This window comes from Ischnura elegans, chromosome 4 (assembly GCF_921293095.1).
Source record: "Ischnura elegans chromosome 4, ioIscEleg1.1, whole genome shotgun sequence".
In the NCBI taxonomy this organism is placed as follows: domain Eukaryota; kingdom Metazoa; phylum Arthropoda; class Insecta; order Odonata; family Coenagrionidae; genus Ischnura; species Ischnura elegans.
In genome coordinates this window covers 124286771-124313182 of record NC_060249.1, presented here as the reverse complement: position 1 = coordinate 124313182, position 26412 = coordinate 124286771, and the positions used below count along the sequence as shown (strand labels likewise).

Here is a 26412-nt window from a genome sequence, read left to right as displayed (position 1 = left end):
ACAGATTAAATGTATTTATTAACTGCACTTGCTGATTATTGAACTGGAATTGTGGTCAAAATATTTCTAATATCGTTCCATTAAATTTTAAATTTAAGTCTGAAATTGATTTAAAACTGGAAATGTAAAATATGACAAAAAATGAAACAATGTTAGCCCAAAACCATACGCTTGTCAGTAAATAAACCTCATTTTCTCATTTGATTTTATTAAATAAAAAACTATATTAATTTCGAAGTGAGGTCTCGAATGTATGAATTTGAGTGAAAGCGGAATTTAATCTTACTGTAATGAGATGGCGCCATGTTCTTCGCGAATCAGGTAAGCACACTGTACGTCCTCTTCTTCTGTTGTCTTCTGCTCTTCAAAACCTGGGGAGAGGTAGGATTAGTAGCACATACAAGAAATAAAATAACCCTTGCACTCAAAAAGCCTAGCCTTACGTTACGCAATATTCTTTGGCCCTATTGGCCCAAATCAAAGCTAACACTCGCACTGTCCTAGAGATGAGGTCCTCTTCAACCGTCGTCTTCTTTCTTCTAATCTTCAAATGAAGAGATGACTTCGCTGTCCTCTTCTGCTGTTCAAAACCTGGGGAGAGGTAGGATTAGTAGCACATACAAGAAATAAAATACCCTTGCACTAAAAATCCCCAAAGCCTAGCATACACTCCACGACAACATACAGGGGGTATCTTTGCACTCAAAACAAGTGAAAGTCCCATTCCTGTACGGTGCAATGGATTAGCGTGCATGCAAACACCTTGGTTCAAAAGGCTAAAATTAACGCACGCATGTCGATCGCCTATCCTTACGTTACGCAAATCATTCGGCCCGAATGGCCCAAATCAAAGCTAACACACGCATTCGCACGCGCACACGCACACACGCACTTCAACCGTTGTCTTCTTTTCTTCAAATCCAGCGATGAATCGAATCTATGGAGAGGTAGGATTAGTAGCACATACAAAAATAAACACAACACTGCCCTCCCCAAAACAAAAAATACCTTAACACACACACACTCACACACACACCCCTACCTAAGTTTTCTCTTTGAGATCTCATAATCTAAATAAACCATTCTAAAGGTTTATAAGGCCTTTTATTTCAGTATTCATTTGGGGACTTTGGGATTTCTTTAGCGCTTTTTTCATTTTCATTACCTTGTTCTTGGCCAATGATATTTGTGAATATTTTTATTCACTTGACTTTTGGTACCATTCATCATAACCTCTCGTTAGTTGAAACCATTTACCCATGTATGTTTTTCTTAACACTCGTGGTCAATTTCGACGCTTTGCTTTCTGTTCCTTCACATCTTGATTCGTACCATGTGTCGTTTGTGTGTAGACGCGAACGCAATAGTAAAAGACGCATCGACGTAAACCCAGAAAATCGCACAAAAATATCCCTCATCAGCCGAAAATTCCTAGCGATGAAGAGCCTGTCACTTCATCCACCCCCCTTTCGGCTTTGAAGCCTTATTTTTCTTCTCTTATTTTCTCCACAGACGATGAATTGAAATTTCTCCATTTGGTGATTCCACTTTTCCTTGCCACTGCAAAGGCATTTTTTCCAACTCTTTGATTCTGCAAAGAAGAGAAAAGAGATTCCAAGTGAGTTCATTAAGTAAATGTCAATAATTGTGGAATGAATAACATGAGCAAAGTGGAAATTAAATATAAGAAAACTCATGGGAAAATAAAATCTTTATAAAAGCACTACAAACATTTAATATTTCCATGCATTGATCTCTTTTCTGACCAACTACAGCTAACTCAATTTCACGTCACTCATACCAATCCAGAAAATTGTTTAATGATGAGTAGTCAATCACACATACAAAATTAGCAATAAAAAATAACACCATATTCAATAGTTGTTGATCTAATGGGAATAAATAGTTCATATTTTTTTATATCACGAGATGTGGGTCAAATGTAAATATTATTTACATTTGACCCACATCTCGTGATATAAAAAAAATATATATAATAAGGGGTCGTGAAGTATAAAGTTTGAATTAATAAATAGTTCGAAAATTTCAATCCACTGATAGGAAAATAATGAGTCGCACTTCAAGGTTAAGCACGATAGGATGTTTTCTAATTTCATGTATTAATTCATCCTATGTCAATTATATTAATTACGCCTTTGGCTTTTAAGTCATACGTTACATATGTAAAGTTAAAAACAGACGCATAAAATTACACGTTTCCAGCTTTACAAAAGCGATATATACAGTGCATATTAATAAACATCGAACTTTTCCCATAATTTCAAACTTGTGAAAACAATATCGATAACTTAGTTTTCTTTTTGAGATCTAATAATATCAATGAACCATTCTAAATGTTTATAAGGCCTTTTATTTCAATATAAACTTGGGGACTTAAGGATTTCTAATGCGGGATCATCATTTTCTCAACCTTGCCCTTGGCCAATGATATTTTTGTATTTTTGGTAGCAAAATGAAATCACCTTTTGGAAAAACAGGCGATAAAAAGAGTTGATTCAAAAGAGATAAAGTGTGAAGAAACTGCAATGACCATAAAGAAAAGTTACTCCAAAATAGAGGTGAACGTTGGTTTGACAACTTCAATTCAGAATATTATTCATTTAGCTCATTTTGTGGGACCCGTTTGACTATACATTTCCTAAATCAGACGAATTTACGCATAATTGTGACGCTAAATAATAATAATAAAATTATGCACGACTGTCAATATATAATCTATGTTATTTCGGAAGTAGAGTAACTAGCGATGGAAGAGTCAAGAAAGAAATTACTACTATCAGCAAAATAGACCAGGCGAAGGAAAATTCCATCGAAAGAACTACTTACGGTGGGAAATTTAAACGTATACGGGAGGAAACAATTTATGAGAACCTACATTTGAAGTGTGCTCCTATACGGAAGTGAGGCATGGACAATGACCGCGGCAGAGGAATCAAGGATAGAGGCCCTCGAAATGTGGTGCTGCAAAAAAGGATGAAGATCAAATGGATCGACCGAGTTAGTAACGAGGAAGTCCTAAGAAGGGTAGGAGAGAAGAGAAGCCTCATGGAAACCTTAATAAGAAGACACACAACATCATAGGCCACATCTGGAGACATGATGGCCTGAAGAAGACAATCGTTGAGGGACAACAAGAAGGCAAGAATGGAAAAGGAAGACCTCGGACAAAATATATGGAACAAGTAAAAAAAGATGTGAAAGAGAAGAAATACGTAGGTGTGAAAAGAATAGCTGATAGGAGCATTGAGCAGAGAACTGCGTCAAACCAATCCTAGGATTGTTGACCAGTGATGATGATATAGTGTACCAATTAATACCACTTCAGTGATTAAATTGCACTCTTTTCTGTAGTAGCAACACTACATCGATGAGGAAACCCTTCAAAAGTAGTTCCAATTAAATATTTGGTACTCCATGTACTAATTAAAAACAATCAAACGGGCAACACTTGCAACACTTGCACGGGCAACACTGAGGATAAAACGGATCGACTGACCATGAGTAAGAAATGCCGAAGTCCTCAGCAGAAAATTTGTCGCAGCGGATGTCCGCGGAGTGATGATGAGTGCGATGCGATCCACTTTTTTCCATTAACTTGAAGTTAAATGCTCGCAATTGCAATGAATAGCATTAAAGAGTTACGAATTTGATAGATCTCATCATCAAGTATATAAACTTCTGTTAGCACCCCTAAATATACCTTATTTCCCCCTGAGTGAATGCATTTTTTGCATCACGAGAGTTGTCACATGAATATGAGGCGTTCACCACTGGAATGTAAAATATAAATAACATGCTTTCCAAAATAATAGGCATAATGAAGAGTGATTGCGAGGGTAGAGGATTAGCAATTTAAAATGCTGTCAAAAGAAGATCCAACAATCTTCCAAACAAATAATTCACTCAACATTCAACGCATTATACTGTAACTCCACCAATTCATCATCTATGGCACTTGTCTTAGTTACAAAGTTTGATACATTTTTCCGATAATCCGACTTGAGGATGCTCTTTTGCAATATTCGTGATGTGACCGAACAATTATATCGGCCATATCTTGAGGCATAACGGCCAAATAAAGAAAATCGTCAAGGTACAAGTACATGACAAGAACAGAAAAGTAACACCTCGATTAAAATACATATAGCATTGTAAATAAGGGTGTGAAATAGAAGAAATATGTGTGCGTGAAATAATTAGCTGACAGGAGATTTTAGTGAGGAGCTGCGTCAAACCTCGGCACGGAGCCTGAAAGAAAACACTCCGAAAGCCCAACATGTGAGTCCCGTCAGTGTATTGCATCCGCTAATTTGAATTCCAATGGGGCTCGTCGTCGGCTCTTGGTGTTGTGAAGGCGATAGATGCATGTTGCTTTATTTGCCAACCTTCCAAGTTTTCACCGACCATCAGTTAAGTGGGTCTCGTGGGTGTCTGCACAACATTGAAAATGATAGTACAATTGATAGTGGAGTACCTCCTAATAAGATGCTATATCACGATGAGTTTTAGGCAAATAATGACAACCTAAGTGAATAGAAGCAAACAAAGGAAGAATTTCAGCCAAAGACCTTATAATACCAACGAAATATATCAATGAGCGAATTCGCTAACTATAGATATTTAAGATTCACTAATGTCAATTAGAAGGTCAACTAATAACATCTAAATAGAAACTCTAAAAGCATATTCATGAGAAGGTTAACTTTCACGTTCAAATAAGCCACGCGAAACATTTTTATGGCAACTAAGATAAATAGAAGCCAACAGTGGATGATTATTGGCAAAAGGTGATATTATTTGACGGATTCCTCACTCTTCGTTCGATCTTTTAGGATAATGGACTAATACCTTACGAAGGTCGTCGCAGAGGATCTATATAATGCAAATAATCCGTAGGAAAAACGAGGATGTTCAGAAACGATAAAGGATAAACGGAAGAGTTTATCGCCGTATTTCACTTAACGCTCTCCATTAATCATTATGGAACCAGAGAATCAGTATTATAATCCTCGGCATCAATTAATTTCTACCGTAAATGAATACAGAAAAATTACAGGAGGAGGTTAATGTCAGTTGCTCTCAGTGAAGGCGCTCTCAACGAAAGATCTTTAGCCCGACACAATAGCCTTGCAATTCCTGAAATGAACCAGGAGATTTGCCTCTCAATTAGGAGTAACTCCTAGTGTTACCATTCATATAGAATAAAGGGATCTTTATCTGAAGTTAAGGATGAACTTTGTTTTGTGTTTTTAAAGAATACGATAGCGAAAATTGATATTGAAAGATGCCAAAAAGGCCACAGCATATGTCCAGTTTCATAACTTCTCCCTTCACGTAGTTACAAGTCTGTTTTATCTTTAGATGTAATTGGTTTAACACACTTATGGAGATCAAGAAACCAAGGGAAAAACTGAAGGAAAATTAAAAAAATATTTTTGAAAAGAGGCACACGGCTAACTTTTGGTGTTTGTCGCAGCTTATGATTGATTTGCTACGTTCCAATGATATACATATGAAATCATTCTTCTTCAATCGTGTGAATATGCAGGCTGAATTGATCAGTAAAACAACAGTTTTCCTTTCAGGCGCCGTGATATCCTTTTAACGATTGTATTAATGCAACATAGAAGGATAGGGGAAACCACCACGATTATCCCGATAAATCGCAGCTACTCCACTCAATAAAAACATGATGGTATTATCTTCACTAAAATAGTAAAATATGTGTTATCAAGTTAAACAATAATGGACCTCTATTAGAATTTCAGGTCGGAGACTATACGAGGGTTTATGTCGATCAAATTCGATAAATTTTCTTATAGATTAGAGGCCAGAAAACCTGACGGTGGAAATTCAAACAATGATCCGCGACGTATTACGAATAAATGAAATAATATGGACTGATGTGAGAGACTTACGCAGTGGAAGCTACTAAATGATACAAGCAAGATTGCTAAACGGTAATGATGAAGTGTGGATAGTGCTCAGAAAGAGCGCCGAAAAGCTACCTACAGTTTAATAAAAGGTAGCTAATGGTGACGTTAAACCCAAAAGTCAGAACTACTGCAGTTTTGAAGGTTTTCAAGCCTACAACAAGTTGCTGGAAGATGCGGAGGTGGAGTAAGTCTATCGAGATACCACAGAATAAATCAAGCAGGTAAGAGGTGAAGAAAATCGAATAATTCTCGGTGACAGCAATGTTATCACCGACGAAGGTCAAGACGAGCGAATATCCGGGAAACAGGGATGATGTATCCGAAAAGAAGACTGGCATAGAACACAAGGTAACCGTTGTGAATACAAAGTAAAAAAAATCAAAGGCGAGAAAAATACGTAAGGAAAATGCCAGAAGACACGAGAATATTTAAAAAAAAGACTAAATTCTTACTAAAAATATTCAGGAACCAAAGAAGGACGAGAAAGCTACCCAAGGACCTAACTATACCGACAGTGGCTATAACTTAATATATAACTTAATAGCGAAGTAATGTCTGCCTAAAATAATTTTAATAAACTCAAGAAAGCGGTGAAAAGCATTTGGCCAGTAGAAATTTTAAATAATACTCTGTATCAAGCTTAACTTCAGGAAGCAGAGGAGAGCATCAGAGAATCGGATGTGACCTAGAGGTCAGAAGAAGAGAGTTGGAACAACCTGTGAGAACAACTGTAGCGGTGGACTAAAGGAAGCAGATAAAGAAGTTCCTGGGAGAAGAAAAATCGTCAAGGAAAAACAAATAGTCACGCTAAAGTCATATATTTCACTAAAAATACTGTATCAATTTAAACTTCTGGAAGCATAGGAGAACAAAACAGCATCGGATGTGACCTAGAGGTCAGAGGAAGATAGTTAGAAAAACTTCAGCGGATGACTAAAGGCAGCCACTAAAGAAGTTCTTGGAGAAGGAAAATTGCCAAAGAAAATTGGATTCCACCTAAGTATAAGAATGCGAAAACTGAGAAATGCTAAATGAGATTGAGGAACGAGATTTGTCGTAAAGCCGGGTAGGCCAGAGAAACGTGAACGACGAATACATTCGAAGGCAAGCGAAAACATCAAGTGCATGGAAAAGTCGAAGCTGCATAGATGAACCATTTCAAATAAAGATCGCAATATATAATGCCGAAAAGGCCAAACAATGGAGAACTCATGGCTGAAAATAATACTAAGTGAAGATATGGATTGTATGTAAAGAAGAGTTATGCAAGGAAAGAAGACATACAACGAAATCATTCGAAAAGGATTTCGAGTTGAATGAAGATGGCAGCCCTAATTCTAAGATCAGAATTTCACGAAGCAGTGGCGTGTTAGATTAAGAATTTAATGCTTAGAATCTTAAAAGAACTTTAGGTGCTCAACATTGACAGGTTTATCATAAACAAATAACCAAAAAAACTAATACGAGTGATAAAATTATGACCAAGCAATGAAGAATCAAGAATTCAAGAAACTGGGTTAAACTAGGCTGTGTTATTTCTCCGGTAATTCTCGAAGTTAACAACTAGAAAAGCATTTATGAAATCGAAGAAAATGCATTAGGAGTCTTAATTGCATGAATATCCACGATTAAAGATTAGCAGAGACTTTAAAGCATTTAAAAACGTTATTGTTAAAATGAGTAGAAGAATGACCTATGCCGACTGATAATCGACATATCACCATCAAATAGTATCTATATCCAGACCAGCTACACAATCAAATAGACCAGCTATACTATTTAGAAATCAGAAGTACCAGCAAGTGAAAAAGCAAAAAAATTAACGAGTAGAATAGCCCAGGTAAAGAGAGATTTTCAGAGGAATAAAGGATCTAGTTACTTGTAAGAGCAGGAATTTTGGGCATAAAGTAAGGAGACAATTCATCAGACCTCACAATTTATGGCAATGAATCATGGACATTGACAGCAGTGGAGAAACTGTTGGTGATTCGGTGAACTTTGTGAAAACAAAATGAATCGACCGAGTGTGGAATGCGGAATTCCTCGTAAGATTGGGAGAGAACAGAAGCCCCGTGAAAATTATAAGTAGAAGACAGACCATTTTAATCGGGTATGCCTTGATGCATTTATCTTGATGGCCTGATGAAGTCAATCCTCGAGGGACAAATGGATGATAAGAACGGAGTAGAAATGCATTAAGTGGATATCGCATTTAAGGAACCAGAAATGTGGGTGTGAAAGGAATTTGAAAGATCGTATCCCTATACACGAGGCATCATTAAATATTAATATAAAATCACTCAAAATTGACGTGAGCTACGTTAACTTCACTATCATTTTAAATTAATCCTTGTTGCCTCCGTAGGAATCATTGTCACGGAAGATCAGACTACTTAATCAGCTGGTTGTGCGTAGCATAAAACACTATGGAATTTAGGACATGATGAAATATCGTCTACACAAAGAAATTATCACACAATAAGTTTGAGATGGGAGCTGCACAGGATTAGGGTCACATGTAGCTACTAAGAGTCAAAAAGAGAAACAAAAGACCTATGCATGGGAATATCTAATGATCTATCAAATAATATTCACTTAGTGAATGATATTGACTCACCTTATTTCTCTAATCTTCGTCCTCTTCGTTGTAACCTCATCGCTATTCCCCATTAAACCCCACCCGTTTCACGGAATTGGTTCGCTACCCCAATATTACCCGCGCCCCTGAAAAGAAAAAGTTCTCATTAAAGGCTGGCAACATTCACGCAGTAAAAGTTAACACGGAGCATAGGTTAAGAATGATAATTAAGCTAAGGCCACAACAATTTGTCATTCGAACGATCATAAGGTTGCAATGACTAGAGAAAAATAAAATTACAAATTAAGTGCTGTAAATCCACTTAGTATCGCCAATATTATCTTATATTTCTTACTAATCAAAATTAAACGACCAATTATGACAGCGGTTTCGGAGTGACAGTTAAATATCACAACGGAAGTATTTGAGTACAATTTCCTAGACTTAAATATCGAGGACATTTTAAAATGCCTTTTAGAAACTATCCATAAGTGGAAAAATTCAACATCCAGTTGGCAATATGAGAGAATTTTTAAAGTGCGAATCAGGGTTGACGACAAATGCTCACAGATAGGAGTTAAATTTTGAAATTTCAGATGATCTCATTACAAATGCCGAAGCAGTGTGGCTGGCATGAATTACACTGTTCCACTCATACTTTCAATGCCTCAATCTTACAATCACAGCGATCAGTTTGACCTCCGCACAAAAGAATTTATGCTACCGGAATACTGACCGTAAGCTTCCGGTAAGCCTTCGTAAAAAAGATTCTAAGCTACTGGATTGCGACAAGGATCATAATTCCTGCAATCAAACCGTTATATTTTATGTCCTATAACGCAATAAATTCAAAGACTTAACAACTCACAGCATACTAACTCATTCCAAATGTCGACACTCCATTACGGAATGCATTTATCAAAAGTTACACTTTTTACACTCAGAAACGAATGCATACGTACTTGGTCAAGAGGCATTAAACACGTTGAATAATCAAGTACTCGTCACATAAAATCGCTTTGACATTTCGTCCGTCACCGATACTTGAATGTATATAAAATACAAAATGCATTACTTCAATTCAAAAATCACAGCGTTGAGTGTGAAAACAGGACGATTTCAATTGGAGAGGATACTTCCCTAGCACCGGAGTTCTTTAAAAACCCTGAAGCTAACTTTAACTGAAGCGGCACATTCCTCACATGGCATTAAAGGTTGGAACGCGAAGACGATGATCGAAAAAAAATTTTTCATTCAAAATAATAGTCACTCCGATCACGATAACTTAACAAAGGTGAACATATGGTATTTGCGAATAGTTATCCGGTTTCAGAGAATTGACAGCACATTGAGAATTATACGAAATATGCTTGGTCAAAGGAATTGTTCCAGTACTCACCTCTTTACCCCAAGAGATCTAGCCGCGAAGTGAAGTCCTTGCACAGAGGGAGGGCGACCTCAGACACTCCGCTAGCCAAATGACGAATACCTGTGACGTCACGATAATTTCGAATCGTTTTCTTTTTAAGGCAACGAAAACCCAAGAAGCAAATGAATATCGTAGGTTTTAATTTAATTGAAATATTATCCGATAAAATAAATCAATAAATACGGCGATATTATATATATTACTAAGAAATTTTATCGCGCGAAAAAATATTTGATCATATGGTGGCGCTGTTATACTAAAATAGCGCGGGATTTTTTCTAACGGCCAACGGACACAAAACACGTGGATCAATATTCTAGAATTTTCCAATCAACGAAGGTCAGTGCAGAACACGTAATCGCCTAACAAAAAACGATAGATATGGACGAGAAATTTCTCAACTATCTGCATTCAACTGTCGCTTCCAAAAGAGCTCCTCCCCTCCCCCCCTCACGAAGAAAATACAACACACCCCCAGTCCCTCACCATCCGCCTTTTCGGCAGAATCACCTTCCTGCAAGTTTAACTTCTTTAAATTAATTTTCTGGACTCTTTCAGTCGTTTCTTCGTTCGTTGAAATCACCATCTCATTCACGGGAAACGAGAGATTACTACTTAAGCTATCAACAGAAAGACAAAGGAGAAATGTAGCAGTATTGACTGAGGTAAGTGAGAACATATCAATTTTATGGTAATTTGAACAGAGGTGGTAATTGTAATTTTGGTGTGATCGCTTTTATACTTGCGCATAAACATGTCACTAATGTAGCTCTTTGAGTGAAATTATTGCATACGAGAGTGAGAAGCAGAGATAGGCAGTGAATAGGTATTGCGGAGTTCATAAACGATAAAAACAAACCTTATGTTATAACGATTGTAATATGAAGACCTTAAAACTGAATGAAAGTCGGATTGAACATCCAAAATTCCATTCAATTCAACGAAAATTGGTGGTGGTGTTGTGCGATAGTAGAAGTGCATTCATTGCATTCAATACCTATTGAACCGATCTATAATCTTTTTTCATTTTGTCCCCCTGTTACAAAAATCACTACCGGCTAATTGTTCATGGCATCTGCATATTATTTCGGCCGTAAAGATACTACGAAACAAGAATATTCTATAGTTTTCACATCTTTCTGTCAGCTGCGTATTTCTTATTTGATATTCTCATAATTGCTTCCCCAAGTACAATCGCGGTTAAGCTTTAAAATGTCTGGCTTAAATATTTATCTTGTTCATTGGTCAATAATAAACATTAGAACCTAGTCAGTGAAAAAACAGAACTTTCAACAAAGAACTCCTATCTTCGACATAATCTGTGCTATTAATTTCAGACAACTATGTGATCATCTTCATCCACAATGCCACTGATATTGCATAAGCTTTCGAAGACTTATTGAATTTGTTCATTTATAATGGCGTTAGTCAGTAGCTGGCACAACTTTCTTGGCCCCAAAATACTGTCTTTTACCCTGAATAATTTAGCCATTAGTCTTCCATTTGAACGCCATTGAAATGAATAACTCTTCAATGATATATAAAAATAACATAGTGGTATTTATTTTTTCTGGTCCTTCGCAGATTCGTTCCCAGATATCCATGTTCAACTGAAGCCATGTCCTAGTGGAATAACCGGATGCTGTCATCAAAAATTGGATTGATAAATGGTTCATCGCGAACAACACTGAAGCCTCTGTAACCAAAAGAATATATAATTTCCCTGTGGAAGCTGCTACTTCAAGGATAATATAAGGAGCAACGGATGGAATTGATTTGTTTCCGTTAAGACATTCAAAATCCTTTATCTTCATCGCGTAATCTTACTCGAGGTAAGTCATATCATATTCATTTCATCATTTGAACTAATGTTCGTAACGACTAAAATTAATTACCGCTGATTTAGTTGGCATTATTGTTCATTTAAAGTATAAAAACTGTCATGCTGAGTGAGTTAAAAATGTTTTAAATAATCAAAAGTTTTACTTAAATTCTCCCCGAAATATAACCATTGTAGGTAGATTATTTGTGTACTTTAGGCGCCACTAAGAGGTATACCTTAAAGAGGTTCTGAAGTTATAACGGTTAAGTGAATGAAAGTCCGTTGGCGGTCAACGAAGCCCCCTTTTCCGACATTAAAATGCTTCCATACCGCAAGAAAAGTAATCTGGTAATAATTCAACAATTGTCAACTCACGCCATGTTCATACATTCTTCAACCCCACTGCAGACATTTCCAATTGCTAACCTAAGGGGTTTATGGATTTTTATAAATGCCTTCTTGCATGAGAGTGTTTATGGATAGTTCACCGATGATTCAGACTATGGCTGTGAGTTTTGCTTATCAGTATTTCGTAATTCAATAATTCGTAATCAACTGAAATTGAAGAGAATTCGTCCGCCTCTAAACCATTAAGAGTTAGTGAAGCTGGCAATACAATTGCCGAATGATAGAATATTTTAATACTTGAAGTGAATAAAATCACGATGAGTGTTAGAAACACACCAGGAAAGTTTTCTCAGGTCTTATGACAGCTTCTAAAGGGTTTCAAAATTTCCAATTTCCGTGGACTACGCAAAGAAGCAAATCCATCTTCGATAAACAAATGAAATAATTAAATAGGGCATAAATATTTAGTTAGCATTACTGTTTTTTTGTTACGTCAGATATTTATACGGTATGCCAAGAATCTTTTGAAGTTATATACCCTGAAAAATGCAAAAGAATTTACTATAGATTTTAGCAATTAATATGTCAAAATATAGGTATAACCACGAATATAATCAAGATTTAGAAGATCAATTCGGTCTAGCGGTGGTAGTATGTTCTTTGAAGCCATGTTATTCATGAGGGAGATAGGAAAACCATGTAAGACTGAAGAAATTATCCAGCTATGATCATAGGGGATGGAATGGGTGAAAGATGCGGTCAAATAGGGGCCTGCCCGCTGCGATCACGGCTTCACGTAGGTTTGCATGCTAATGTGTCGAGGGCGCAGAGGGAGTGGGGGATGAAGCTTATCTACTCTCCCCAACCAAATACGATTTCCCCTTAAACCCACTTTTCCCATGCGGTGATTCAGGTGTTCTTTTCTATGTCACCCTATTCTCGTCCCAATACATACTTCCTTGAGAAATTGGTGTGCATGTAACTTGAACTTTCAACACTTCGATGGAGTTTTAATTGTTAGGATGACGCATGAGTGCTGAACTTTATAAGGAGTAAAGTTTATGTAATAGAACATTACGAAGTTTATTACTCATCCCGTTGAATCGTAATTCAACTAAGTCGATCCTATGAAAATTGGTGCTAGCGTCACACTATAGTAGAAGTTTACTAATTGCATTTAAAACCTATTGAATCAATCTGAAAATCGTTTTTATTTTATCTCACTCTACCACAAAAAACACCATAACCAGCATTCAAAGTAAATTCTAAATTACCTTCTCTTCAAAGAGTGTGAGTGCAAAAACTAGATTATTTGAAATAATTTATTGCAAAAATGTATATGCTTCATATTCAATCGACCATTGAGAGGAGATGACTCCCTACCTTTTATTTGCTGTTGGGTCCATCGGTGGCAGAGCTCAGCCTTACAACGTCGACTCTCCAAAACACTTGTATTCACCTACACTTCACATTCAACACACAACTGACAATGAATTATTCAATGAAGTCTTGACACTTTCACTTCACTGAATAGATTGATGAACACTTACTCCTTCCGTTTAGTAACACAGCAGGTATCTTCACGTTATTTCCATGAGATATGCATTCTGCTAACTGTATGACTGATGATAATACTCCAAAGATAGGGTCAAAGGCTTGAAAGGGATCGTTGATTTTTTTGGTTGTTGTTGAAATTTTGATTTTAGGCTTGTCCTTTCATTCAAGTGGTTAATTGGATTGTTCACTCCATCAATCATTAACTCTGAAAAAAAAACAAGAATTAGCCCTTAAGCTATGACACAAAATATTTGTTGTGATGAAACTATTCCTACATTCATGTGACAAGAAGGATTTGCGACAGCGGAGAAGCATGCATTGCATACCAAAATAAGACATTCTTAAATGCCTGGTGTCATGATAATTAAACTGGTACGAGTTCATGTACTTTTCTGAAAAAGTAAACTTGAACGAAAAATAGGCGAATGCTTTAACCAAATTGAAGCACTCTTGCATAAACTTGTACGTGGTTAAATCTCTCATAACTAGACCTTGATGCTGGAGCCAGATTTTCTTAATAGTTATAAAACATGATAGGTCTATACTAAAAATCAGGGTACAAAAACTCCATTAATTTTGGCCAAATCCTCTTGCAAAAGAATTTCGCCTTCTTGCACAAAATCTATCAAAAAATATGATTTAATAAGTAGAAATGGAATGGAATCATATGTTATTAACTAATATAGGACCTACCAGTACTCTTCAGCGAGATATCGTCCACCTATCAGCACTCACCGAGCTTCTCTGAGACACGAACTTCACTATAACAGAATGAGGACGAACGGGCAGAACCTATAGTGACGCTCTGCTTCTTACTTACTGCCCACCTACAACAAATGGTGATGGAGGGCGGGGAACTGCTTATGATATGAGGGGAAGTTGCCCGTCACAAATAGTCCAGGGCAGAGTCAAAATTGCTGGCTTTGATTTTAAGTCGGAGTGCATCACGGAGGTCTGGAGAGGTTCGATTTGCGCGTCGTTGGGTGGAGCTGGTGGTTAGGGGGAGGTACTTGGAGAGCGTCGGCGAAGGTGAGGGTGGGGGGGGACTTAGGGCGCAATCCTCAATGCAAAAAAGGCCCAAAATACCTCTCGTGACGTCTCAATACATACGTAGTCTTTGTAGTTTACTAACATTCGTTTGCTTTACGGTGAATAGCTGCAGAGTTCTGAGTACCTGAGCTCATTTTGGGGTCTTACGTTAATTTTACTGCGTTAAGGCAATGCATTTATGAGTGTAAGTTAAATTTACAATTTTAATGCCCGGTAAACGAGCGCGTGTCTGATTAAGGCTAGGATGTGACCAGCATGACTGGCGTGGAATCACCCCATTGCCTCTCACCCTGATTGTGGCTTGCACGGTAACTTGAGGATGTAGATGTACCTACGAGTTAACACGTTATTTAAGGAACCAAATTAGAACATGTTCTATTTTCTGCTTATATGCCCGCACAGTTTGGGTGGTTAGACTTGTTAGGTGGTTAGACTTTCACTTGTTTTGGTATCCCGATGCCAATCATGAACGCCAAGGCAGAATTCTTTATCATAAAAAAAACATGTGACAAATGTTTTTCATTATAAATCCTTCACCGATTATTACAACAAGATTTGCAGGTGCAACTCAACCATAAAGGACCACGTGCTTAACCTCTATCCGAATTTCAATTCAATGTTCATTTCGTGGCACAAACGGTAATATCCAGAACTGCAAAATATTATCTTTAACTTACCACTGATACGACTGCATTATGTTTATTATTCGGAGGATGTTAGTGACGATCGGTTTGTTACCTTCAGATCTCCCGGCCAACCAAGCACCTCAAGTAAAGATGGATCAGAATAAATCAACACAGTGGCTAATAATTTATGCCTGAATATTTCAAATTTATATTCGGTATTGTGTACCATGTTTTTATTTTCGTGCTTGGAATAAAAATTCTGTGCCTGAATATTTTAGATGTATGAATTAATTTCTGTACTTTCTTTTTCATTTACAGGAGCTGTTTCCTTCCGACCTCGGATGAGTCATGAATGAAAACCTAGTAATGGATTAAAAATCATTTCATTTCTAAATATTAAGTACACTTCCGGTTACTTTCGGCATCATCGCCTCAGCATTGTTCGTGACACTGGATGTACTTTGCAATACCTTCCTCGTGGAATGCCGCTGTAACTGCCTTTCGATGAATTTTTCCGCTATCCTGAAGCTCCTCGTCCGTTTGAAAACACCTCCCTCCTAACTATATTCTCACTCCAACGAAAAGATGGAAGTCAGAAAGCGCTAGTTCAGAATATGCACGGATGGTGATCATAAATAGAAATTGCTGAAGGCTGAAGTGGTTGGACTACATTGCTGATACAATGAGCGTTCTTATGTATTGAGTTCTTTAGTTAAAGTAAAAATAATTAATCTGAAACAACAAAACAGAAGCTTAGATGACTTAGAATTCCGAAAATACAGGATATAGGTAGAGCCGCTTCTTGTAATTTTCCCCTCTAGACTATTTTCGCCTAGAGCAGTTTGGGACTCCTTACCTCCATATTTTGAATAGGAAACTCACTCTCGGAGGAAAACTATGAAGGTCGTCGTTGCATATCGTCATGAGGCATGGGCGTACCCAGCGAGAGGCAGGAGGGAGCAGCTGCCCCCCCTAGAAGCAAAAATCGCAAATTTAAGGAAAATAATATTTTTTCAAGCAAATAATTTTAAAAACTAAGAAAGAGCTATTACAGTTGCACGTTGCATGTTTGAAATTATTTTAATATTCTTCCACGGATAATCGATGATTTTGTCATTCTCACGGTCTAAAATTTTCATTTATCATACTTACTACCCGTGGATAACGCGAGAATTCATTTGAGGAAAAAACTTTTTAAATATAAATACAAAAGCACATGCAATGAAAAATTGAATGTAAGAAGTTATTAATTTCTTTTTTTGGCAAAGTAAAATTTAAATCCACTCAGCATATGGAGCTGATCCGTCAAATTCGGTTAAAATCAAAGCTTGCACGACAACAATGACCGGGCTCCGTTACTAAGTTACATTCTTGACTGCTGCGACTTACGCTGAATCGTTTACGTTGAAGCGGTGCTTCAAACTGTTAATCAACAGATTGCTTTGAGAGTTCGACAAATAAGAAGGCTATACTATTATCCTAGAAGAGGAGATATATTCTTGTCCGTAAACCGACAGAATTGCTGAGAGCTACCGGAGAGAAATTGGACGATGTGACGAGCTGTCACGGTAAGTATGTCCTTCTCATAATGTATACTATCATTTTTGTAACGTTTTATCGGATATAACACGCTCATTGAAAGAGATAAATGCGAAATTTTTGGTCCAAATTTATTGAAAATTCTCAAATGACCAACATTCGCCTATATAAATTAGATAACTGTCATTGCGACCTTTGTTTATTATTCATAATACTCAACTTTCGGTGAAAAAATTATTTAAATTGAAAAAAATGTTTCTTATTGTATAGACAATCATTCTTCTTTTTGCAGAGGCATTTTTTATCCATCCTAGAAGAAAGCTTGAATATTTTAAAATGAAGTGGCCGTCGGGTTCCACCGCCATTGCCCTAGTGACGGGTGCAATGCTCATCGCTGGCGGTGCAATCGGGGCCATTTGCTATTGGCAGAAAAGAAACAAGAGGAGTTTAGATAAGGACCAATCCGAAATAGAGGAGGGGAAGGACTTAAACGACGATGAGGGCGAAGACCCCAAGACTGAGAGAGGAGGCGAAGAAGTCAATGAAGAGGAGATAAGTGCAGGAAGAAACGAGAATATGAATGACATAGCGCTAGTGGCTAAACCGGACGCAGAGATGGACCGTGTCGATGAATGCTGCGACAGGAATCTGCGAATGGAAGTGAAAAATTGGGGAGAGGGGAAGGAAGTCCTGATTATATACTCCTAATGAGTGTATATTGATTCCTATAAAAACAGAATAAAACTTGAGTTTACGTGTTTATATCTCCCCCCGAGAAGGGCGTACCCAGGATCAAAACTCAAGGGGGGGGGGGGGAGGCAAGCTGTGGTTGTTCAAGTCGTAGGTAAGATTTAAGCTATGAGGATTTACGACTATGAGGGTGAAGACCCCACGACTGAGAAAGGAGAAGAAGTCAATGAAGAGGAGATAAGTGCAGGAAGAAACGAGAATATGAATGACATGACGCTAGTGGCTAAACCGGACGCAGAGATGGACCGTGTCGATGAATGCTCCGAAAACAATCTGCGAATGGAAGTGAACAATTGGGGAAATGGGAAGGAAGTCCTGATTGTATTCACTTGATGAGTATATTGACTCGAATAAAAACTGAATAAAACTTGAATTTACGTTTTTATATCTCCTACGAAACGACAATATTCATAGTTTACCTCCGAGAGTGAGTTGCCTCTTCAAAAGGTAAAGGTAAGGAGCCACAAACTGCTCTACGCGAAAATAGTCAAGAGAAGAATTTTACCAGATGTATCTCTACTCATATCCTGAATTTTCGAAATTCCTAGTCATCTCAGATTCTGCTCTTTTGCAGTTTTCATTTAAGTATTTTCATTTGGAGGAATAGAGAGGAAGGAAGAGATTAGGATTTTTTCATTTAAATGAAAGGGAAGAATCCTTGCTGTGAATTTAAGGGGTAAGAGATATGAAAGCATGATTTTCAAAGGTTTTGAATTGAATATGTGTAAGGTTGGATTGTTTTATGAAATTTAAACATTTTAAACTTATTTTTAAAGAATTCAGAGATTCTTGAACTTCTGAGCTATGGAATACTAAAGGAGCACGCGGTTGAATCCAGCCGTACGCAGACTGATGATATACATGGTGGTCGGCGGTAAACCGTTCCTTAAATAGCTGGGTTACTGTAATTGTCCCGGAATGCCGCTAACTACTGGGTGTGGCATTCCCCCCCTTCCCCCCCCCTGAAAAACATTCTTATCCGGCCACGGTTTCCGCACTCCTGGATTTAAGGAGGAACCTGCGCTTCGAAATACTGCTTTCATTAGTTAGATAAACTCGATAACAACGAGTTAAAATCGCTAAATTAGCCATTCATAAAAATTAAAAGTAATGCTAAATCAATCAAAATAGCTGTACAATGCATGAATTTTACTTAAAATGGAATAATCTAGTGATATGAAGAATGGCTGTTATATTGACTCATAGGTATCGGAAAAATTTAAGTACTTTCTCTGGAAATACAGTAAAGCTTTATAACTACATCATTTGTGATGAATAAAATGAACTTAACTAATGAGACCTTTTGCTCTGTTAATTTCAACCTAATTTAGAAAAATGGTTTATTTATAATTGCTGACCACCAACTTGACAACGCAGCCAACATATCGTAGTTTCACCTCAGAGTAAGGATTGGGGTAGAGGGCGCTTTCAGGCTGCGCAGTAGCAGATTCTTGTAGTCAACATGGTTACCACGTGATCGTGGGAAGTAGTGCGGGAATCCCTTGTGGGAAGAATTGTGGGAAGTGTGGGATGTATATGCTGTGTATGCGGGATCTTGACTACATGCGCAGTAGCCAAAGCGCACTCTCCCCCATCCTTACTCTGAGAGTTTCACACCGGTTGAGCACCTTTGTTTGTTTACGTTACCTCGTAGAGTTACGTTGCATTGTGACAATATTACTCGTTTTATTATCCCTTTTACTTAGCCTTAAGTTATAAAATATACCTTTGGGCTGAAGTGATGGCGTCATTATGCCGATTAAAAGGCAAATTTGTGTCTGAAGATAATGGTAAGAGCTTGGATTATTTGAGGAAACGAAATGTGGCCGAAAGTGAATCCATCAATTTCATCGAAGCGATTTCAACGAGTGCATCTGTTGAAGGATACCGAATCGTTTACGTGCATTTTTAATTTCTTAAGAAATTTTTGCAATATTTCCCAACATAAAGTGTCCTTTATTGTTTAAATAATCAATGTTTATGTCTTGATTTTGAAGATTAAAGTCCCTGTCGAATGACTGACACAAAGCTCTTTAATGTTTATTTCTTTGTAGATTTTCCATTCAATAGCCTCATCCATACTATTAATAAGGAGTTGATTAGTAAAAATTAGAAACTAATGTGTCAGTTATAACCCAAATGTAATTCGAATCATTAGTATCAGGATAATTAAATAATACTTGTTCCTAGTACCGAAGTTTCAGTAAATTTGGAAGGCTGGCATTGCAACTTCTACGGACTCACTTATGTCAGCTGCCATCGATTGTTCAGGAATGCATCCTAATTTTTATCCTCCTGCAATGACTTCATGAATAGGTAAATGTATTTACCGTTGTTTTTTCAAATTATGCTAATTGGGCCTTTGGAAAACGTATCAAAGTAAATTGTTTGGTCAGTGAAAAAGGAAGTACTCTTGTCTATTTTATTTTATACTTTCGAAGAATTACGTGGGTGAATATTCGATTAATTAGTACGTTCGCGAAGTTGTATTTCCAAATACTACATAGTCGGTACCCAACGGCAATATCCTTGTCTCGTGGTACATTCATTTACCTGTACACCTTATTCTAGACATTTAATATCAATTAAACTGATGATTAAATACATAATGCGCTAGATTTTCTACTTTACGCTTAGAGCTTCTATTTAAATAAGTATTTTCTACAAGTTGAAAACGATGCATATTTTTCGATATAAACGTAAAACAATTTGAAGTAGTATTCAGAAGAACAGATAAACTATCGCAAGTCTCATTATATTCTATCATTTTCGCTTTTGAAGCGATACGCCGACAATTTCAAGGGATGTATTGAATTCCGGTCATGATTATTCGCATGTTTAATAAAATGTAGTCGCATATAGGAATTACTTTAACAACCAGCACTGATAAATTTCATATTTCGGTGTATAGCACGTTTCGAGATGAACTGAATATTCGTTTAATGAATACGTAGAAAAATGACTCCGAAAAATCCAATTCACTGGAATTATGCAGCGGTCGACAGGTGCAATATCGCTCTTCATATTTAACCTCAGTATATTTGCAACGTTGCCACTACCTCCGCCGCATAATGGCTGCTCGCTCTGCAGAAAACCGGAAGTATGTTCTTTAAACTTAAATACTGGCGCTAACATATCGGTAACCCCTTCTAAAAAAATACATATATTAAGCATCGATGTATATTCTATGCTGTGCTAATTTTTCAACGATATATTTCGGGCCAAATTTGAGATAAAAAATGTTTTACAAGGGAAGGTCATCATTCTCCCATAAAGACAATGTATTTCAAGGTGGAAATCCGTCATTTTCAAATCCATAAATCTTTCTTAAATGGCGGGTGACATAGTAATATTTTTTCACTATTCGATAGAAAAAATAATGAGCAACAACATATGTCAATATAAGGGGAGGTTTTCGGGCATGTTTGAAATGATGGTTCCTCCTTAAGTCATTATGATGCTCTGAATACACTTTGATGGATAATATTTTAATTATATATCATTCTATTAAGGTTCAAAATTTTGTAGAATATCTGTAAAGCTAGGCTCTGATTTGTAATTTTTTTCACCAGAACACTTGAAATCGTGACAAAATTACCCTCGTCCGCAGACGTGTAAAATTTTGAAAAACAACACTCAGTTCGCCGAGATAATCTTCTTATCGCCCTTACTGTAGGGAAACTTTGTATATCCGCCGGGTAACAAACCTTTACCCATTACCGTGCTTCATACTCTAGTTGTACATACAGTGGTGCCGACTCCATGGGGCCTGAGGGGGCCCGAGCCCTCGTTTTGGGGGGAGGAAAAAATGTGTCAAGCTTGTCGATTTCCTCCGGAGTGTCGAGGGTCGAGTTTTCGTGGATCTATTGTTATAATCATATGACTATATAAAATGCTTAAAACCGTTTAAAACTCACTGTTTATAAAATTTCCAGGGGCAAGACCCCAGTATGGGCCCCCCAATATTTTTTGTAAGTCGGCAGCCTTGAGTACATAAGTTATGAACATTACCACTGGACGTCAATTGAAAATTCAGCCGTCAAATAAAAACTGCGAAATTAACCTTATTTTTAGGCTTTTTTACGTCGTGCCATATAACGGCATACATGTATCGTATATAGTACCATGAACCGCTGGACAATTACCATGCGAGTTGGAGCCAGAATCACGAGGGTATCCCTTCCGAGCTGTATCCCCAATGATATCGGAAAAATGATCGTTTCACGCAATCATTCACCGCGATGGCCTCAGGGATCGCTCTTTCCATCACTCAGCACGTCCTTTTTTCCGTCGCTAACCCACTGCTGATACCGTCTTTAATGCAATCAGAACGCGCGGCCACTGACAGCGATCGTAACTAAATTTAAATCAAAGTTGTTAACACAGAAAATGATGGAATGAGCGATGAAAGAAGGGACGTCGGGATTGACAGAGAGATTCATGAAATTATGGGCTTTATAGGTATGCAAATTGAGAGGTTTAACCGAAATGCAGCATTAGATATCACTAAGTCAAATAATTGTGGAGGTCCTGTAATGTGAGTAGTTGCAATAAATTTGGCGGCGTCGATGGTATTTTCCGTAATGACGTGGACTACATTGGTCGGGTAACGGGGAACAGAAGTTTTCCCTTGATCTCGTTGAAAGGCTGAAAACCCCTTCAATTCTATTGCAAGATATTACAGGGAATCCTAGGGAAACTATCATCATAAATTCGCTCGTCCGACGCAGAGATTGTTAGAGCAGTAGGAATGAAAATATAATTTGTTGAATCTTTTCCTGAACGTATACCTGAAGGGAAAGTCTGTAACTCTGTTCTCTCCCCTAAATGGGAGAAAGGAGATTCGTGAAGCGCCTGCGCGAGAGTTGTCGCCCGCCCCAAGTCTCTAGGGCGCCCCGCCGGAGAAAGGAGACTATTTGTCGCCTGGGAGAGTACTAGTCTCTCGACCCAAGTCCGTAAGCCCCCTCAAGCGCCTTTGGCGCCCCAGACGGGCGCTTCAGTTACGTCCCCCTCAAGAGCCCGACGTATCTCTTTCTCCCATGGAGAAAATGCGTATCTCGACAGTGTTTTGTTGTATTTTCTCAATATGGCGCGTTTTCTTTCAAACCATAGAATATTATTGCTCGTATATGAGGTGCATTTAAGAGAAGTGGGGCAATTAACACCAGTGCGAAATTGTTGCGGAATATTAATAAACCGTTTGAGGAGAGGGAGAAAGATTTCCGGCCGCATTAGCGAAGAAGGATGTCCTATCCGTCCTTCGATGGTCCGATTCTCTTCCTCCTGAAAATCCATCACCAACGCTTAGCTGGAGAGCCTCAACAGAAGGCAAAAACACCGCAATCCTATGAAATAACAATTATCTGTAGCTCTGAATTCTTTTCGTGTAAGTAGCGGGTTTTAGAAAGCTAATGCTAATTCAGAGAGCGCAAGAAACGCACTTTAAATAATGAAAAATAACTTCTAAACAAGTCCTACCTATGAAAAGCAATAGATAGTTAATGAAACACAAGACATGCGCTTATTGTTAAAAGAACTTATTCCATGACAATGTAACAGAGTTTCACCATTTCATTGGTTTCACGAATACGACTGCTCAGCAAAACCGTGTGCACACACATATGAGATCGCGAATCGGTTCCGCTGTCAACACATACAGAAGCTATAAATGTACTTCAATAATAAATGAATATCCACAAACTAAGTACTAGCACACACACCGTAAATATAAAGTGAGACATAGGCAAATAAAAAAAACTGGAAATCACTTCCACTCTTTTATTCATCACGAACAGCATACAATCACTAAGCTCGTTATGATAAAAACAACTATTAATTCACTGATTTAAAGCCAGAAATTAGCCCACGAAAGAGGCACAGGTGACTTTTCTCACTTTTATTCGTTAATACACTAGAAAAAGTGACTTCACACACAGCTTTGATCTTGATAGCTTGATCGTGAAATGTCAATGTACCTATACGATGAACAACGGAGGTGAACACTTCACTGACAATGTTTACATTGCTGTCAGACATTAATCGATATGGTAATAACACTGCTTAAAATTCAATCACGATGGAGCACTGATAATTACAACTCTTAGCCGATATTTTTCAACCTTTCCAAACTTTGTACATTACAACCACTGGCACTGTGATTATCAGCAGAAGATTTAAGGGAGTTGTCACATAGACATTAACACAATTTTGGCACAAAAGATGTTTGCACAAATCTGCAAGCAGCGAGCAAAAGCTGTATTCACATTTGAAATATACTCTTAATTTTCTGTTGGGCGCGGCCCCTTCGACGAGTGCCGCCAACAATTAAATTGAACGGGATTCTTGCCCTTGGCGTCGGAATGGTGAGAATGATAACAGACATGCAACTTTGAGTTGACAGAAAAGTTTATTTGCAGAAAAATGGGGAGTACGTTCTAAACACGAAAGGACTAAAAGTTCTTACCGCCGAACGATGGAAATCTCCAATCTCCTGTGGCCACAATCCAGGACCGAACTCAATGGGCAACCGGCGACGACCGACTTTCTGACCTCCACTGACTGACCCTACTGACTGACCTCCACTGACTGACCTTTTTTGGTAGCCGTGCCAGTCTTTATATATTGTCCGTCTTGGATTGTTGACGCAGGAGGCGGAAGAGGAGAATAAGCTGGACGTTTCCACAATCCGAAAATATACAGTATAATTCCGGGAGAAAATCTTTCGGCAAACAGCTGAGGGCCATGCGCCATAGGTCGAAAGTGAAATCACTTCCTTGGTGACAAACAGGCGAAAGCGAAAGGGAAAAATAGCACAATCGAAAATAATCCCGAAATAATCCCTGCTCCTCCCTTATCAAATCCCTATCCCAAACAGGTTCATAAACATTGCAAATTACCGGGATAACGGCACGAGAAAGAGTGTCCACATTTTGATGCATTTTACCAGGTCTATAAATTACTTCAAAGTCATACTCACTTAGTAATAAAGACCAGCGAGTTAGTCGTGAAGAATTTTGTGAAACAGACCACAACCAACGAAGACTTCGATGGTCAGTTATGACGGTAAATTTTCGACCATACAAATAACATCGAAAATATTTTATTGCCCATACTATAGCTAAACATTCTCTCTCGGTAGTACTGTAATTACTCTCGGCATGATTCAATTGCCGACTTGCATAGGCTACTACATATTCTCCATCTTCACCTTTCTGAGCCAAAATTGCTCCTAAACCATCCCCAGAGGCATCTGTATATAGCAGAAAAGGATTTGAAAATTCGGGGTAGCGAAGAACAGGTTCACGACATAAGGCGTCCCTTAATGCAATGAAGGATTCCTTCTGTTTATCTCCCCAAGTAATCTTTACATCCTTTCGAGTCATTTCGGTGAGGGGTTTGGCAATCTTAGAGAAGTTTGGGATGAAGCGTCTGTAGTATCCTACGAGACCTAAATATCCGCGGAGAGTTTTTAGGCTATGAGGAAGGGGGAAATTTTTAATGGCCTCAATTTTCTGAGGATCCGGCTTGATGCCGTCGGCTGAAATGATATGCCCAAGATAATTAATTTCTGTTCTAAAGAAATGGCATTTACGTGGTTTCAATTTTAGACCTGCAGTTTCTAATCTTTGGAATACTTCCTCCAAATTTTTAATATGATCGTTCAAATCACGACCTAAAACACATATGTCATCAAGGTATACTTGGCATTTGGTACCTTTTAAACCCGAAAGTACTGCGTCCATCAGACGTTGGAAAGAGCTACTACTATTAACTAAACCCATAGGAAGACGTAAATATTCAAAATGGCCGTCAGGAGTCGAGAATGCACTTAATTCCGTGCTCTCGGGGTCCATTCCGATTTGCCAAAAGCCTTGAGCCATATCCAAAGTTGAAAAGAATTTGGCTCCACCTAATTCCTCTAGGGTTTCCTGTATGTTAGGGAGGGGATAGTAATCGCGAATCGTTACTTTATTTAAGGCTCTGAAGTCTGTGCAAAATCTAAGCTTATCATCTCCATCAGTGCCTTTTTTAGCCACTAGAACAACAGGAGATGACCAAGGAGAAATTGATTCCTTAATTATCCCCTGATCAAGCATTTCTTTAATATGTTCCTTTATGACAGCACGTTGAGTCTGAGGGACTCTGTAGGGGGGCCTAGCAATAGGTGTTCCATTATTCGCGCGAATCTTATGAGTTACGAGATCCGTCTTCCCGAGAGGCTCTCCATCTTTGTGAAAGATCCCGGAGTACTTAATGAGCAAATTTCGGAGGAGAGTTTTAGCATCTAGGGGGGCTTCCTTCACCAATTCATCCAGAACATCAGGGGGAAGAGGCAAAACGCTTTTATTTTCATTGGGGAGGGCTTCAGGAACGGAAAATTTATCAGATATCGCACCGACTATGGTTTTAGCAGGGAGTATTAGCTCCTGTTCGGATATATTGACGAGTCTTACGGGAACGGTCCTATTATTATTCCCAGCAATCAAACTTCGTCCCGCCATTACCCCACTAACCAAAATTTCGCTTGGTTCCATTAAATATTCTTTCCCAATTTCAATTTTGAAGCCTTGAGTCGAACCATGGGCGAGTACTTCACTACGAGGGGGAAGCTTAATTTGTTTTCTAAGAAATACCGTTCGCGAAATATTCCTCTTCCTCTTACAATTAGGCCAAAAAATGCACTTACTTATCTGGAAAAAGAGAATCCAGAAACTCAACAACAGAATGCATATATCTGACACTGCACTAAACCCAAA

General features: G+C 38.0%; 2 long non-coding RNA genes across 2 annotated transcripts; one reads left to right on the top strand and one right to left on the bottom strand.

Moving 5' to 3' along the window:
• Positions 1-1051: 1051 nt before the first annotated feature.
• On the bottom strand, positions 1052-13875 carry LOC124158016. Its single transcript, XR_006864678.1, has 3 exons — positions 13518-13875; positions 8575-8681; positions 1052-1591 (listed from the first exon to the last, which is right to left on the bottom strand). It is a non-coding gene; the product is annotated as an uncharacterized LOC124158016 (long non-coding RNA).
• Positions 10428-17485, top strand: LOC124158013. Its single transcript, XR_006864675.1, has 4 exons — positions 10428-10629; positions 11549-11796; positions 15686-16935; positions 17199-17485. It is a non-coding gene; the product is annotated as an uncharacterized LOC124158013 (long non-coding RNA).
• The last annotated feature ends 8927 nt before the right edge of the window (positions 17486-26412 follow it).